At 47.2% G+C, this 14,796-nt stretch overlaps 1 protein-coding gene across 1 annotated transcript in view; it reads right to left on the reverse strand.

Annotated features, from left to right (window-relative positions):
* SEC61A2 (SEC61 translocon subunit alpha 2) overlaps positions 1–14,796 on the reverse strand; it is a 37,638-nt gene that overhangs the window by 13,968 nt on the left and 8,874 nt on the right. The gene's annotated exons all lie outside the window — the stretch shown is intronic.

Genomic DNA, 14,796 nt, shown 5'->3' on the forward strand with positions numbered 1-14,796 from the left:
TAACATTCATCCGGGGGACAGCACACACATAGATGAATCACCCTGCCTATGAAACACCAGGATAACAGTTTAAAGCTGGGTCGGAATTCAACCCAGGCTAGACAGCTTAGAGGCGAGTGTGCGTACCTCTAGGCCTAGGCCATCCTGTCAGCCCCACCTTATGCACTCCAATCAGAGACTAACAGCTGTTGGTTAACACAAAAACATCAATGAGAGTTTTGGCTTGGATGTTCTTTAATCATTGATGTATTATGATGAGGCCTCCATTTTACTGCAGATACAAGAAAGACAATTAGTTCTTCAGGACTTGAAAATTTGAATAACATCTATGAAATGCCACTTTATCTCCAGAAGGTGTTGGTCGAGTGCACCATCTCCATGCAGAGAGTGAAATATCCCTTCATTTTTGATGGCTATGTCAGTGGGAATGGCACCTTGGAAATGCTACACACTACACATTCTTCTTTGTGGAACTGTGACATCGACCTTTTTGGAAACGCCAAATATTTCAACAGGATGTAGCACACTTCCACACCAAAGCTAATGTTCCCGACTCAGTAGCAGGTTCATTGCAAACAGTTTCCCTACAACCCTTAAAAAAAAAATAGACTTGCACCAGTGGTTGCTTTGCTGTTTTACAAGTTTGAGCATCATGTTGCAGTATTTCCTTGTTGCCTTTTATTGAATATTGGGATACCCAGGGCTCGACATTAATAGGTGCTCGGGGCACCTAATTTTAGCACCGGGCACCCTCAAAATTGGATGATCATCATTAATATTGACCCCAAATTTCCGATCGCCATGATCAGGGAGACAAAGTTTTAGAAATCCACTTCATACAATGAAATATGGCCAAATTTAGAGGTACTATTAATAATTACCCTCGCCAGAGGAGAGGGTATTGCATTTGAGTCCATTTGTTTGTCTGTCTGTCCGCACAGAATAAATATGATTTTCTCTGCAACCGTTGGTCTGATTGACAGGAAATTTTCACCATAGGTGCAACTCCACCTGTATAATTTTTTTAATGAAAATTATGACGTCATAGGTCACGTCATAGGTCATATGGCGCCATCTTGGAAAAACAGAAAAAGTTTGCACCTCTATCTCCGAAAGTGCTGAATAGAAAAAATTGAGGCATGGCTCATTGCAAAGAACTCTCCATGGGGAATAAGATATGTTAATGATGATGTCATAGGTGCCTCCATTATGATGTCATATTTCAACAAGTACAAAACGTCATCCGATCAAGATGAAATCTGTTGAGCATCATCTAGGGATAAATTGGTGGAGAAAAAATAATGACGATGTCATAGGTCACGTGGTTCAGCCGCCATTTTGGAAAAGCCCCAAATAAATTGCACTTCTATCTCCAAAAGCACTACATAGAGAAAATTGAGAAATGGCTCATTGCAAAGAACTCTCCATGGGAAATAAAATATGTTAATGATGATGTCATAGGTGCCTCATTATGACGTCATAATTTGACAAGTACAAAACCTCATCCGATCAAGATTAAATTTATTCAGCGTCATCTAGGGATACCCTGGTGTTGGGCTAGCGGCTAGGGTGCCGGCTTAGGATCCAAGGATCCTGGGTTCGAATCCCGGTCGATTGCTGAATTAACGCCACGGGGGGTTGACTCAGCCTGTCATCCTTCCGAGGTCGGCTAATTGAGTACCAGTTCACTGGTAATTCCCTGTTTGTCGTTAAAGGCGGCAAAAAGGGTTGGCGTCAGGAAGGGCATCCGGCCGTAAAACATTGCTTCAAAAAGGGGACCGAAAAAACAACAACCACGGTTCCCGAAAAAGGCCAACCCCCGCATTGCGGGGAAAAAATGGCCTCTAAAGGTGTTTTTTTTTAAAATCTAGGGATAAATTGACCGTTTGACCGTTTGCCCTTCACGTGACTCGTGGTGGTCCCTCTCGGCTCTCCCCCTGTTGCTATTTTTGTGCACATAAGATTGTTCACGGTTCTGTTTAAATATTATTTAAATATGTATAACCTTTCCCCTTCAATGTTTTACTCAGTGGTATTTTACAACACGCTGTTTTTCTTCCTATTTAAAAGGCTTTTCTCAATTTCCTCTCCAACTCATTCCACCTCAAAAAAAAGAAATTCAATATCTTATACGTCTCCCTCACTACATGGTCTAAATTCACATTCATTCCATCCCTCCTCCATCATTCTGAACCGGATTGCTAACTTGAAAATCACAACAAACCCAATTTGTTTTCACTGTTCGTCTTTCATTAATCATCCACTTTCTAAACTCCCCTCTTGCCCCTCCCATCCAAATCCCTCCCCTTGCACCTACACTCCTAAACTCCCCCCTTGCCCCGCCACTCTTAAACTCCCCCCCTACCCCTCCACTCCTGAACTCCCCCCTTGCCCTTCCACTCCTGAACTCCCCCCTTGCCCTTCCCCTCCTAAACTCCCCCCTCACTCCTCCCCTTCAAAACTCCCCCCCAACCCCTCCCATTCAAATCTCCCCCCATACCATTCCTCTCCAATTCTCCCTCCTCCCCCCTCCTCCTCCTCAAAGCTGCCTCCTCCCCACTTCGTCTCCCTTCTATCTCATACCTCCACCCCCCCCCCCCAACCTTCTTCTTTCCTCTGCCCCCCCTCAAACAACCCCTCTCTGTGCCTCATCCCTTCACCTTCAAACCTTTCATCCTCCTCATCCTTCCCTTTCTTGGAACTCTTCTGCAATCGCTGACACACTAACAACTGCTCTCCCTACCTCCCCCTCTCATCCTTCATCTTACCCTACTCCTCCCCTCCCCTGTCCTGTACCCGATGCTCCCCCTCTCTCTTCATTAACGGTATGGACCTCAAACATCCGGGGCCTTCGCTCAAACCTGACTGATTTCTCCATACAGGTTGCTTCTGACAATCCAGACTTGATCTGCTTAACAGAGACTTTCCTCCTTCAAGATGTCTCTGATTCCTTAATATCTCTTCCTGGTTACTCCCTCCTCCGGTATGATAGACCTGAGCCTCGGCCTGGTGGTGGGGTGGCTATCTTTATCAAAAACTCTCTTCCTCACTCTCCTTGCACTGCCCTCTCTCCTCCTCACCCCCAGGAGTACCTCTGGCTACGGCTTCCTCTCCGCTCCCACCTTTTGTTCATATGTGTTCTGTACCGTCCCCCAAACAGTGATGACTCCATCTACATTTCACTGTCTGACAACATGGACCAACTTCTATCCACTCATCCCAACTCTCTCTCTTCCTCATATGTGGTGACTTCAATTGTCATCATGCCACCTGGTTGGGTGTGGGTTCCTCTCTCACCAGTCATGGCACCTCAGCAAAGGACTTCTGTGACTCACTGGGATTGACACAATCTGTCAATTTCCCGACCCGGATCTCAGCCCATGGAGTATCTTCTCTTCTAGACTTGGTTATGACTAACTTCCCTGCTAATGTCTGCTGCTCTTCTTCTGCTCCAATCGGTTCTTCTGATCATGTGCTTGTCAAAGTGGACATCTCTCTGGCCATTCTCAGAGAGCCTCCTCAGCGTCGACGAGTCTGGCATTTCACTCAGGCCGACTGGGACGGTCTTCAAGCAGCCATCAATCGTCTGGATTGGTCTCCCATCTCCACTGCCTCTGACATCAATTCTTCCTGGGAATTCTTCCAAAGCAAACTGATCTCTCTCATGCACAGATTTATCCCATCTCGCCTTCAGTTGTCTTACCCTTCCTCCCGTCCATGGTACACTGAATCTTGTGGTGAGGCAGTTGCCCTGAAACAACTTGCCTTTGCCTCTTGGAAGGCTAATCCAACTGAAGGAAATCTCAGTTCCTTCCACCAAGCTCGGAACAAGTGTGTGTCTACCCTCAGGAGTGCCAGGAAGCACTATCTCTCCTCACTCAAGAATGAACTCTCAAACCTGTCTCCTTCCTCCAAATCCTGGTGGCGTCTGGTCAAATCCGTTTCTGGTGTTTGTTCCCCCTCCATCCCCTCCCTTACCTCAAATGGCCACACAGTTGACATCGCACGTGACAAAGCCGAATGTCTCAACTCTGTGTTTGCCTCAAAATCCTTAGTCCCAAACCCATCTCTCTCTGTTCCCACCTTTCCCAGTCGAACCAAACTGCTCCTGGACTCTGTGACCTTCTCTCCTGACAAGGTGGAGGAGTTTTTGTCAAACCTCGACTCTGATTCTGCAACTGGACCAGATGGCATCAGCCCACGGGTCCTAAAATCCTGCTCTGTCACTCTATCTCACCCTCTCTCTGTTCTTTTCACCCTATCCTTTGCTCAAGGTCATCTGCCAGCATCCTGGAAATCAGCAAACATTACCGCTTTACACAAAAAAGGTGCAAAAACAGATCCTTGCAACTACAGACCAATCAGCCTGCTCCCAATTATCAGCAAAGTCATGGAATCCATCATTGCTTCGGATATGAAATCTTTCCTCTTCTCCAATGGCTTGATCTCTGATCATCAATTTGGTTTCAGACCAGGTCACTCTACTCTGGACATGCTGCTTCTGCTGTCTCAACAATGGATGGAGGTCCTCAATGCCAAACAGGAAATCAGAGCTGTCTCCCTTGACATATCACGTGCCTTCGATACGGTCTGGCACCCAGCTCTGCTCACCAAACTCTCCTCTTATGGTATCCATGGAAATCTCCATGCATGGCTTGCGGACTTCCTCTCTGGTCGTAGTCAACGTGTGGCCCTGAATGGATTTCTCTCATCTCCCCTTCCCGTTTAGGCTGGAGTTCCCCAAGGCAGTGTGCTGGGCCCTGTGCTTTTTCTGGTCTTTATCAATGATCTCTCCGACTCTCTGGAAAATCCTCTGTATCTCTTTGCTGATGACTCCACTCTCTACCGCTCCATTCCTCTTCCCTCAGATCGGCAGTCTGCAGCCTCCTCACTCTCTGAAGACCTGGACAAAATCACAGACTGGTCAAACGTGTGGAACATGTCTTTCAATCCTGACAAATCTCACACTCTTACTATGTCTCTCCAAAAAGATCGACTGGACAACCCTCCCATCTACTTTCTCAACAATCCTCTCCAAGAAGTTCTGTCGCTCAAGCTTTTGGGTCTCACCATCTGCCATGATCTTTCTTGGGAAAACCACATTTCCAAGCTGGCCTCCAAAGCCAGTCGCCGACTGGGCATCCTCCGTCGTGCGAAGTCCTTCCGAGGCACACCTGAGCTCCTCACCACATACAAGGCTTTCATCCACAGCTCAATGGAATACTGTTCTCCCCTATGGGCTTGTGCTCCTGCCTCACACCTGGCTCGGCTTCACGCTGTTGAATCCAAAGCTTTCAGAATCATTGGAATCTCCCGCGATGAAGCTATCTCTGAGGGCCTTTCACTCACTCACCGCAGGCAGGTAGGTGGTCTTTCTGTCTTCTACCGACTCCTCTCCGGCCTTGCTCCCCCAGCTCTCTCTGTGCTCTGTCCCCCAAATATTCCTACAGGTCGCACAAGATCTGCCAGCCACCCTCTGATGGTTAAACTGCCGAAATCTCGGCTCTCTGCTCACCTTCACTCTTTCATTCCTCTTTTCTCCCGCCTCTGGAACAAACTCCCACACTCACTTCAATCACACTCCTCCCTCCAGGTCTTCAAAACAGCTGTTCACCACCATCTCTTATCTTCCCCCATCCAAAACCTTGATCTTTTCTACCCCCACTAATTCACCCCAGATCCACCTTGTTTGAAATTCCAACTTCTTTCCTGGAAGTCTTGGCAGTGTCCATATGTTTTATACCTCTCCCACCACCCCCCCCCTTCCCATGCCTCCCCCCCCCCAAAGCCCTCTCCCTCCCACAGTTCTCTCGATGTCTCCATGTCTCTCGGTCCCTGCTCTCAAATGTTGTTTGTGTCCTTCCCCCTCTCTCCCCATCTTGTCTACCGCTCCCGATGTTATTTGTTTTGTGTGTCTGTTTGTCTTTCTGTGTGATTAATGTTCGCTCTTTCACGAGCCTCGATCTTGTATACAAAAAAAATAAAAAAATAAAAAAAAATTTGGGGAGAAAAAATGATGACGTCATCGGTCACGTGGTTTGGCCGCCATATTTGTTTCAACACAAAAGCCTGAAAAACCACTAAAAAACACGTCCTGGCGAGGGTCTGCAATCTCTGATTGCTCTTTCTAGTTCTCAAATGCACTACACTCTCATATGGTCTGTGGGAAGATGCAGCATACTTGCAAATACATGACCCAAGATGTGAAAAGGATTGGTCGATTACGATTCACGATTTGATTATCACATCCAAGTTGTATCTAAAAAAAACCGTACATTCTTACAATCACTATTGATGGCATTGGATTGGAAATATTTTATCAACAGGATGGTACATGAGGAGGCCTATATTAATCAGGGATAATGGCAATGCAGACTAGTCTGGAGAATGAGCCATATAACGTGCCTGGTAGTGGGACAGTCGGGTCGATGTCCTGAGCTATGTTCAGCAATGTAAACACAATCACAGGATCACATAGTTCTCTCATTTTGATCTTGAGCAGATTCCTGGTCAAATCTATGTACCGGTATTCAAAATATGCAAATGAAGAGCTTTTGGGGATATTCCATCTTCAACAGAGGTGAAAATGAAGCATATTAATAGAAGGCACCTGCAAATATTTATTGGTAATAAATTTTGAAAGACAATGTTAAACTTCATTTAATCATAACAGTGTAATTAACCTTTTCTGACGGTCAACTTTCAGTGATGTATTAAAAATACAGTTATGCCAATGAATACACATGACACCCCTGTAAGAGGAAAGTGCGCACAATTAGAGCGAGGCTAGATCAATTGAGATAATGTGGAATAAAAATGTGGAGAGTGGGGCAGCAAGTTGTGAGGAGAGTGTTCCTGATGGAGCAGGAGGACAGGTTGAGGGGATCGAGAGGAGAGTGTGCCCTCGTGTTCGGGCGGCACATCAGCGAGCTCGGCTAGTACCTCTGCCAATGACGTAACGGTTATGCGGTCCAATGGTAGGATGTGAATAGGCGCCACAGCATCATCCCAAGAAGACAAGGCTTATATCGATTCCTTCTAGCTATCGTTATATCGATATCGTTATCTAACGATCGTTATATATATCGATTATTTCCCGGTGTGTACCCTGGTTAGCATAGGTACACCGTATCCCTGCGTATCGTAAGAGGCGACAAAGAGGGTTGGCGTCAGGAAGGGCATCCGGCCATAAAAAAAAACATTGCCTCAAAAAGAGAACCATGACAATTACAACTACAGATGGGCAGGGTACAGCCCGAAGTGGAGATCGGTTTCTGAGGTGTTTGGGACATGGAATGTAGGGACAATGACAGGGAGATCAGGAGAAGTGGTGGAAGTATTGGTCAGAAGAAGAGTGGACATATGTTGTGTGCAAGAGACGAGATGGAAGGGAAGTGGTGTGAGAATGGTGAAGGGTAGGCAGGGACAGAAATACAAGTTTGTGTGGCAAGGGTGCCTGGAGGGCGTGAATGGTGTTGGTGTCCTGTTTTCTGAGGAGTTTGTAGATAGTGTGGTGAGTGTGACTAGAGTGAGTGATAGGTTGATGATGGTGAAAATGATGATTGGAAAGCTCTTGGTGAACGTCATCTCGGGTTATGCTCCGCAGGTTGGTCGAAGCGATGAAGAGAAGGACAAGTTCTGGTGTGCGATAGAGAAGCTGATGGGAAACGTAAAAGATGAGGAAGTTGTTGTGGTAGGAGGAGACCTAAATGGACATGTGGGAAGGAGTATGGACGGTTTTGAAGAAGTTCATTAGGGTTACGGATATGGTGTGAGAAATGGAGGAGGTGAAAGGATTTTGGAGTTTGCTGATGGAGCTGATTTGTTGATTTTAATACTCAGTTCCAGAAAGGGGATAATAAGCTTGTTACATACACGTCAGGTGGGTCGACGACAACCGTTGACTACCTGATGGTGCGTAGGCGAGATAGGGGGCACCTCCGGGACAAAGGTGATCCCGGGGGAGGAGGCTGTTTCACAGCACCACTTGGTTGTCTGCGACATAAGGGTGAAATGTGCGAGGAGAGCTCGGCGGGTGAAGTACCAACAGAGAATGAAGGTGTGGAGGTTGAAAGAGGTGACAGTAAGGGAGGCATTAAAAGAGAGGCTGAGTAGGGTAGAGGATGATGTGGTTTGAGCTTGAACGTGGTTGGATGTCAATGAAAGATCGTCTGTTGGGAGTCGTTGGTGAGGTATGTGGATGGACAAAAGGACCACCGAGGCACTCGGAAACATGGTGGTGGGATGATGGTTGGAAAGAAGATCGACGAGAAGAGGAAGAAGATCAAGGAGTGGCAGAAGGCGAAGGGTACGGGAGCAGAAAAAGCAGAGCATGAAAGTTATAAGGCAGCCAAGAAGGCTGCAAAGAAAGAGGCAGCAAAGGCGCAGGAGGCATGTAGGAAAATGTTCGGAGAACGCTTGGATTCGGAAGAGGGTCAGAGAGCGGTATTCAGGATTGCAAAGCAGATAGCGAAAGAGAGGTGTGATGTGATGGGGGTGTGTTGCTTGAAGGATGAAGTGGGACAAATCGTTGTGGACCCAGATGGAATTAAAGGTCTATGGAAAAGATATATGGAAATGCTGTTGAATACAGAGAATGAATGGGATGGCAACATAGAGAGTAACCCAGTTTTAGGACCGGCAGAGAAGATAACTGAGAAGGAAGTTGAGGAAGCGATAAAAGCAATGAAGACTAGAAAAGCGGGAGGGCCGACGGGAGTTGTGGGAGATATGTTGAAGGCAGCAGGAAGTTGGGGTGTGAAGAGAATGACAGAGATCTGTAATCTGGGGGTGAAAGAAGGCCGCATTCCAGTGGATTGGGAACCGAGTACCCTCATCCCTCTATACAAGGGGAAAGGTGACCCTCTGGAGTGTGGCTCGTACCGAGCGATAAAGTTATTGGAGCATGGAATGAAGGTATTGGAAAGGGTGTTGGAGAGGAGGATAAGGAAGAAGGTGAAGATCGACGAAATGCAGTTTGGATTTATGCCAGGAAGAGGAACGACAGACGCGCTTTTTATTGTGAGGCAGTTGCAGGAGAAGTACATGGAGAAGAGGAAGAAGTTTTTTCTTGGGTTTGTTGATCTGGAGAAAGCATTCGATAGGGTTCCACGCGAAGTATTGACATGGGCATTGAGGAAGTTAGAAGTGGAGGAATGGTTGATCAGAGTAGTGATGGCAATGTACAAAAGAGCGCGCACAGCTGTAAGGACGGGAACAGTGGTGAGTTTGAGGTGAAGGTGGGAGTGCATCAGGGGTCGGTACTAAGTCCACTACTATTTGTAGCTGTGATGGAGGTGCTGGCTCAGAACGTAAAGGAGGGTTTACTGTGGGAGTTGTTGTATGCAGATGATCTGGTGTTGATTGCGGAAAGTATGGATGGACTGAAGGAAAAGATGAACAAGTGGAAGGAATGTATAGAGACAAAAGGTCTGAAGGTGAATATAGGAAAGACGAAGGTGACGGCAAGTGGTAAAGCATGTGGTGAGGTGGAAAGAACTGGGAAGTGGCCATGTGCTGTGTGCAGGAAGGGTGTCGGAGTGAACTCCATTCAATGTACAATGTGCGCCGAGTGGGTTCATCAAAAATGTAGTGGTCTGAGAGGGTCATTAACCAGTGTGGCAGCTACATTAAAATGTAAGGTGTGCACAGAGGGAGGTGCAGATGGAGGAAATGCTGAGTTGGATCTTGGAGACGGCGTGAAGCTGGAAGGTGTGAAAAATTTTGCTACCTCGGAGACATGCTGAATGGAGAAGGTGGATCAGACTCGGCAACGGTTGCTAGAGCGAGATGTGTATGGAAGAAGTTTCGGGAACTGAGTGGCGTGCTGATGAGGAGGGGAGTGTCGTTGAAGCTGAAGGGAAAGGTGTATGCTGCATGTGTGAGAAGTGTTATGATTTATGGGAGCGAGACATGGGTCATGAATGTAGAGCAGCAACGAAGGCTGGAAAGGGTGGAAATGCGAATGGTTCGGTGGATGTGCGGAGTATCGTTGAGAGAGAGGAAGACAAATGATGAATTGCGAAAGATGATGGAAATAGAGCCTGTGATTGATGCTGTGAAGAGTACCAGGTTGAGATGGTTTGGTCATGTGTTGAGGAAGGATGAAAGTGACTGGTTGAGAAGAATGATGGAAATGAATGTAGAAGGAAGTAGAGGACGGGGAAGACCGAGAAAGACTTTTTTTTTTTGTATACAGAGTCGAGGCTCGTGAAAGAGCTAACATTGATCAAACAAACAAATCAAACAAACACGTAAACAAAGTATACGTACACGTATACTTTCCTACTTGGCTAAAGATGGTGGAAGAAGAAATGCGGGCAAGGGGGTTAACAAGGAGAGATGCAGAAAATAGGGCAAAATGGAGAAGATTGTCATGGGGACCGCAAGGCTAACCCCTGCTCTAGCAGGGAAAATGGCCTTAAAATGCATGTTGTGTTGTTGCTGTTGTATCGATTCCTTCTAACATGGTGATGATGAAGTTTAATGTGAACAAATATATTATTGTACTTTAAGTAACATTCTCTGTCTGTCTCTATTAAACAACGGCTGTTTCGGACTTTTCAATGATCAGCGCATGTATAAATATCCATTTTTTTCCCCAAACTTGAATATCATAGATAAGTTTTACAGTTTTCTTTTTATTTGCTTCTAATTTTTTTCGGGCACCCAAAAAAAAATATCAAAGTTACAAAGCGTGGGTGTAATTTGTTATCTCTATCGAAGTTATCTATTCAAGAGACTGGGCAATTTGTGATGTGTGCCCTCTGCACCGTCCTGGTGAATCCAAAGCTTTTTTTAGACACAGCAAAGCTTGTGTCTAAAAAAAAGAAAATTATTGTGGACCCCTGGGATACTTAATTGGAAAGCATGCCATTGGAAGATAAAAATAAAAATAATGACAAGTACAGATATTTTCAAAGTACACCGCCCCCATGCCAAATAAATAACATCCTCTAGCGCGGTATTATATGCCGGGGTGCCTTCGGTGCCCGGCGATACCACCGTGAAGCACATAGAGACGGTATTGAGAGGGAAAGGTGTACAATAATTGATTGATTTATTGCATAATTGAAATCAATAAATAATAATCATAAAATAATTTCTTAATCAATTGGCTCATAGCATACCTCAACTACCAGTGTTTCATCTGAAGCTGTAACTTTTTGAAAATTGATTAAACAAGTCATTCATCGAAAAAAATAAAATAATTCATTGATGAACTGGAGCCCCCAAATAGGCATATAGGGTCCGGTCTGGAGAGGACGCTGGCGTTACTTGTTCGCCGCTTCTCCGACTGGGCCATTGTACATAGTTTGCTTTTCTGGTGGTCGTGGCGGATTTTTGACCGTTGGGTCTGCCCTCTGCTCGGTCCCGGCTCTGCTCCTGGCTTCGCCTGCCCGGCTCCTCCACTGTTTCCTCAGGCCCGCTCCCGTTGTTTGTGGCCGTTGTTTGCGGCGGTGGCTGTTTGCCGCTGTGGTCTTGATTAGCGGCTGCAGTCGTTTGCCGCTGCGTTTGCCGCTGCGTTTGCCGCTTTGCCTCCTCGACCTTGGCCTCGTACTCGTCCCTTCGCTCCTGCCTGGCATGGCTCTGAGGTACTCCGCCGCAAGGCTTCTTCTGCTCAATACCCGCTCCACCCCATCATGCATCTCTGCCATCAAATCAAATGGACTCCTCCGACGACCCAGGTACATTCACCGTGGCTCCGGTCGTAAGTTTGTTTATTTGCAATCAGGTCACTCCATCCCCGTCCTCTGGTCGGCTCAGCGCACTCTCACTCTTCGTCCCAGCGCACCTGGTCACAGCAACCCACACGATCGCACCTCCTGCCTACGAACCCTGGCTAAATCACCTGAATTCATCCCTGCTGTTCAAAACAACATCAAGCTCACCCTGTTCAACACCCGGTCCCTCAACAACAAATGCCTCATCCTGAATGAATACATCCTGGATAACAAACTGGACTTTCTCTGTCTCACCGAAACCTGGCAACAACCTCTGGACTACTACACACTTAACCTCACCACACCCAATGGATATTCCTACGTCAATAAACCACGCTCGGAGGGCCGAGGTGGTGGAATTGCCGTTATCCACCGTCAAGACATCAAGACCAACCTCATCTCCATCTCATCTGCTCCATCATTTGAACACCTGGCTTTAAAACTCTCTGGTCACACGCAGTCAGTCATGGCTGTCGTCTACCGCCCTCCCAAACCACACCCATCATTCCTGTCTGACTTCTCCTACTTTCTGACCCAGCTATGTTCCCTCTCCCCCTCAATCCTCCTCCTTGGTGATTTCAATATCCACATGGACTCCACTGACTCCACAATAACCACTGACTTCACTGATTTACTCACCTGCTTTAACCTCACTCAACATGTCGACTTTCCTACCCATATCCGTGGTCACATTTTGGACCTTGTCTGCTCCACTGGATTAAATTTGCACCATCTCTATGGCTCCGACCTCACCCTCTCTGACCACTTAGCCATCACTCTGACCATCAACATCCCCGCCCCAACACCAAGGCATTATCGCACAATCAACTTCCGTAAGCTAAACGCTCTTTCACCTACCTCATTCTCATCCACCCTCTCTGAAAAAATGTCCACTTCTCCCTTCATTGACCTCCACACCCCTTCCGACCTCACTGACTACTACAACCACACTCTCTCCTCCTGCCTTGACCAGCTTGCACCTGTAAAAACCAAAACAGTTTCTTTCACCCATTCTGCTCCCTGGTTTACCCCTGAACTCCACCTGATGAAAACTCGTGCTCGCCAACTTGAAAGACTCCGCAATAAAACGGGTCTCACAGTTCACTCCCAAGCCTACAAGGACCACATACAACACTACAAAGATGCCCTCTCCCACGCCCGCTCTGCCTACTACTCTCAAATTATCCACTCTGGCTCCGGAAACCCAAAAGCACTCTTCTCGACAATAAACAAACTCCTCCGCCCCCTGAACACCACCACCCAGTCATTCACAGTAGACAACTGCATCTCCTTCCTCTCTTTCTTCCAACGCAAAATTGACAACATCTACAACAGCTTGACCACCGCCGCACCCGCTCCCCCTCCAACCACCTGCCCCCCCTTGTCCTGCCATCCCCTGTCTCGGTTCTCCCCAAACTCCCCTACTGACCTCTCTGAACTCCTCATAGGAATGAAAACTGCCACCTGCACTCTTGACCCCATCCCCTCCAGCTTTGTCAAAGCCTCCCTCCCTGCTCTCTCTCCACTTATCATTGCAACAATAAACTCCTCCCTGTCTACAGGCATCGTCCCACCTTCCCTCAAAATTGCTGCTGTTACCCCCATTCTAAAAAAACCTGGTCTAAACCCTGACACCCTAAACAACTTCAGACCCATCTCCAACCTACCCTTTCTGTCAAAAGTTTTGGAACGCGCTGTAGCCACTCAACTCAAACATCATCTCTCTGCCAATAACCTGTATGAAACATTCCAATCCGGATTCCGCTCCAACCACAGTACTGAAACTGCTCTCCTCAAAATCACCAACGACCTTCTCCTCTCCTCTGACGCTGGCAACCTCAACATTCTCGTCCTCCTCGACCTCAGCGCTGCCTTTGACACCATCGATCACACTATCCTCCTCACCCGACTTGAATCCACCTTTAACGTTACCGGCACTGCCCTCTCTTGGATTAAATCATACCTCTCTGACAGATGCCAGTTCATCTCCATCAATAACTGCAAATCCCCCACTGCTCCCCTCCCCCAAGGTGTCCCCCAAGGTTCAGTTCTTGGCCCCCTCCTCTTCATCCTTTACCTGTCCCCGCTCGGTCACTTAATCCGCCGTCATGGTCTCCAATTCCACTGCTTCGCCGATGACATCCAGCTTTTCATCTCCACCAAGTCCGTCTCCACCGACACCCACTCTATCCTGACAAACTGCATCACTGAAATAAAATCCTGGCTTCAAATCAACTTCCTCAAGCTTAACTGTGATAAATCTGAAATAATCATCATTGGCCCAAAAACGCTCACAAAATCCACCCATAACTTTGCCCTCAACATCGACGGTATCCCAGTATCCACCTCCCCTCACATCCGGAATCTTGGCGTCATCTTTGACCAAACCCTTTCCTTCGACAAATACACTAAACAGATCACAAAGTCAGCCTTCTTTCACCTGAAAAACATTGCCCGTCTCCGCCCATCCCTCTCCTCCACGGCTGCAGAAACCCTCATCCACGCCTTCATCACCTCCCGTCTGGACTACTGCAATAGCCTCCTCTATGGTTCACCCTCAAAAATCACCAATAAACTCCAATACATTCAGAACTCCGCTGCCCGTCTACTCACCCATTCCCGGACCCGTGACCACATCACCCCCATCCTTTACAAGCTTCACTGGCTCCCCATCCCCCAGAGAATCCAGTACAAAATCCTCCTCTTGACATACAAAGCCCTCCATAACCTGGCCCCATCCTACCTGGCTGACCTCCTCTCCAGACACACTCCCACCTGCAACCTCCGCTCTGCTGGTACCAACCTCCTGACCCCCTCCATCCGGACCAAATTCAGATCCTGGGGGGACAGGGCCTTCTCCATCGCTGCTCCCACCCTCTGGAACTCACTACCTCACACCATCAGAGACTCCTCCTCACTCACCACATTCAAAACATCACTAAAGACCCACCTGTTCAACACTGCATTCAACATTCAACCCACAGCATTTAACCCCTGACTATCTCTTCTCCTTCTCCCTCCTTTTGCTTTAAATATTTCCCTATTGATTCTTGTCTTTTTGCAATTGTTGTTT

This window comes from Myxine glutinosa, chromosome 4 (assembly GCF_964187855.1).
Source record: "Myxine glutinosa chromosome 4, kmMyxGlut1.1, whole genome shotgun sequence".
NCBI lineage: Eukaryota > Metazoa > Chordata > Myxini > Myxiniformes > Myxinidae > Myxine > Myxine glutinosa.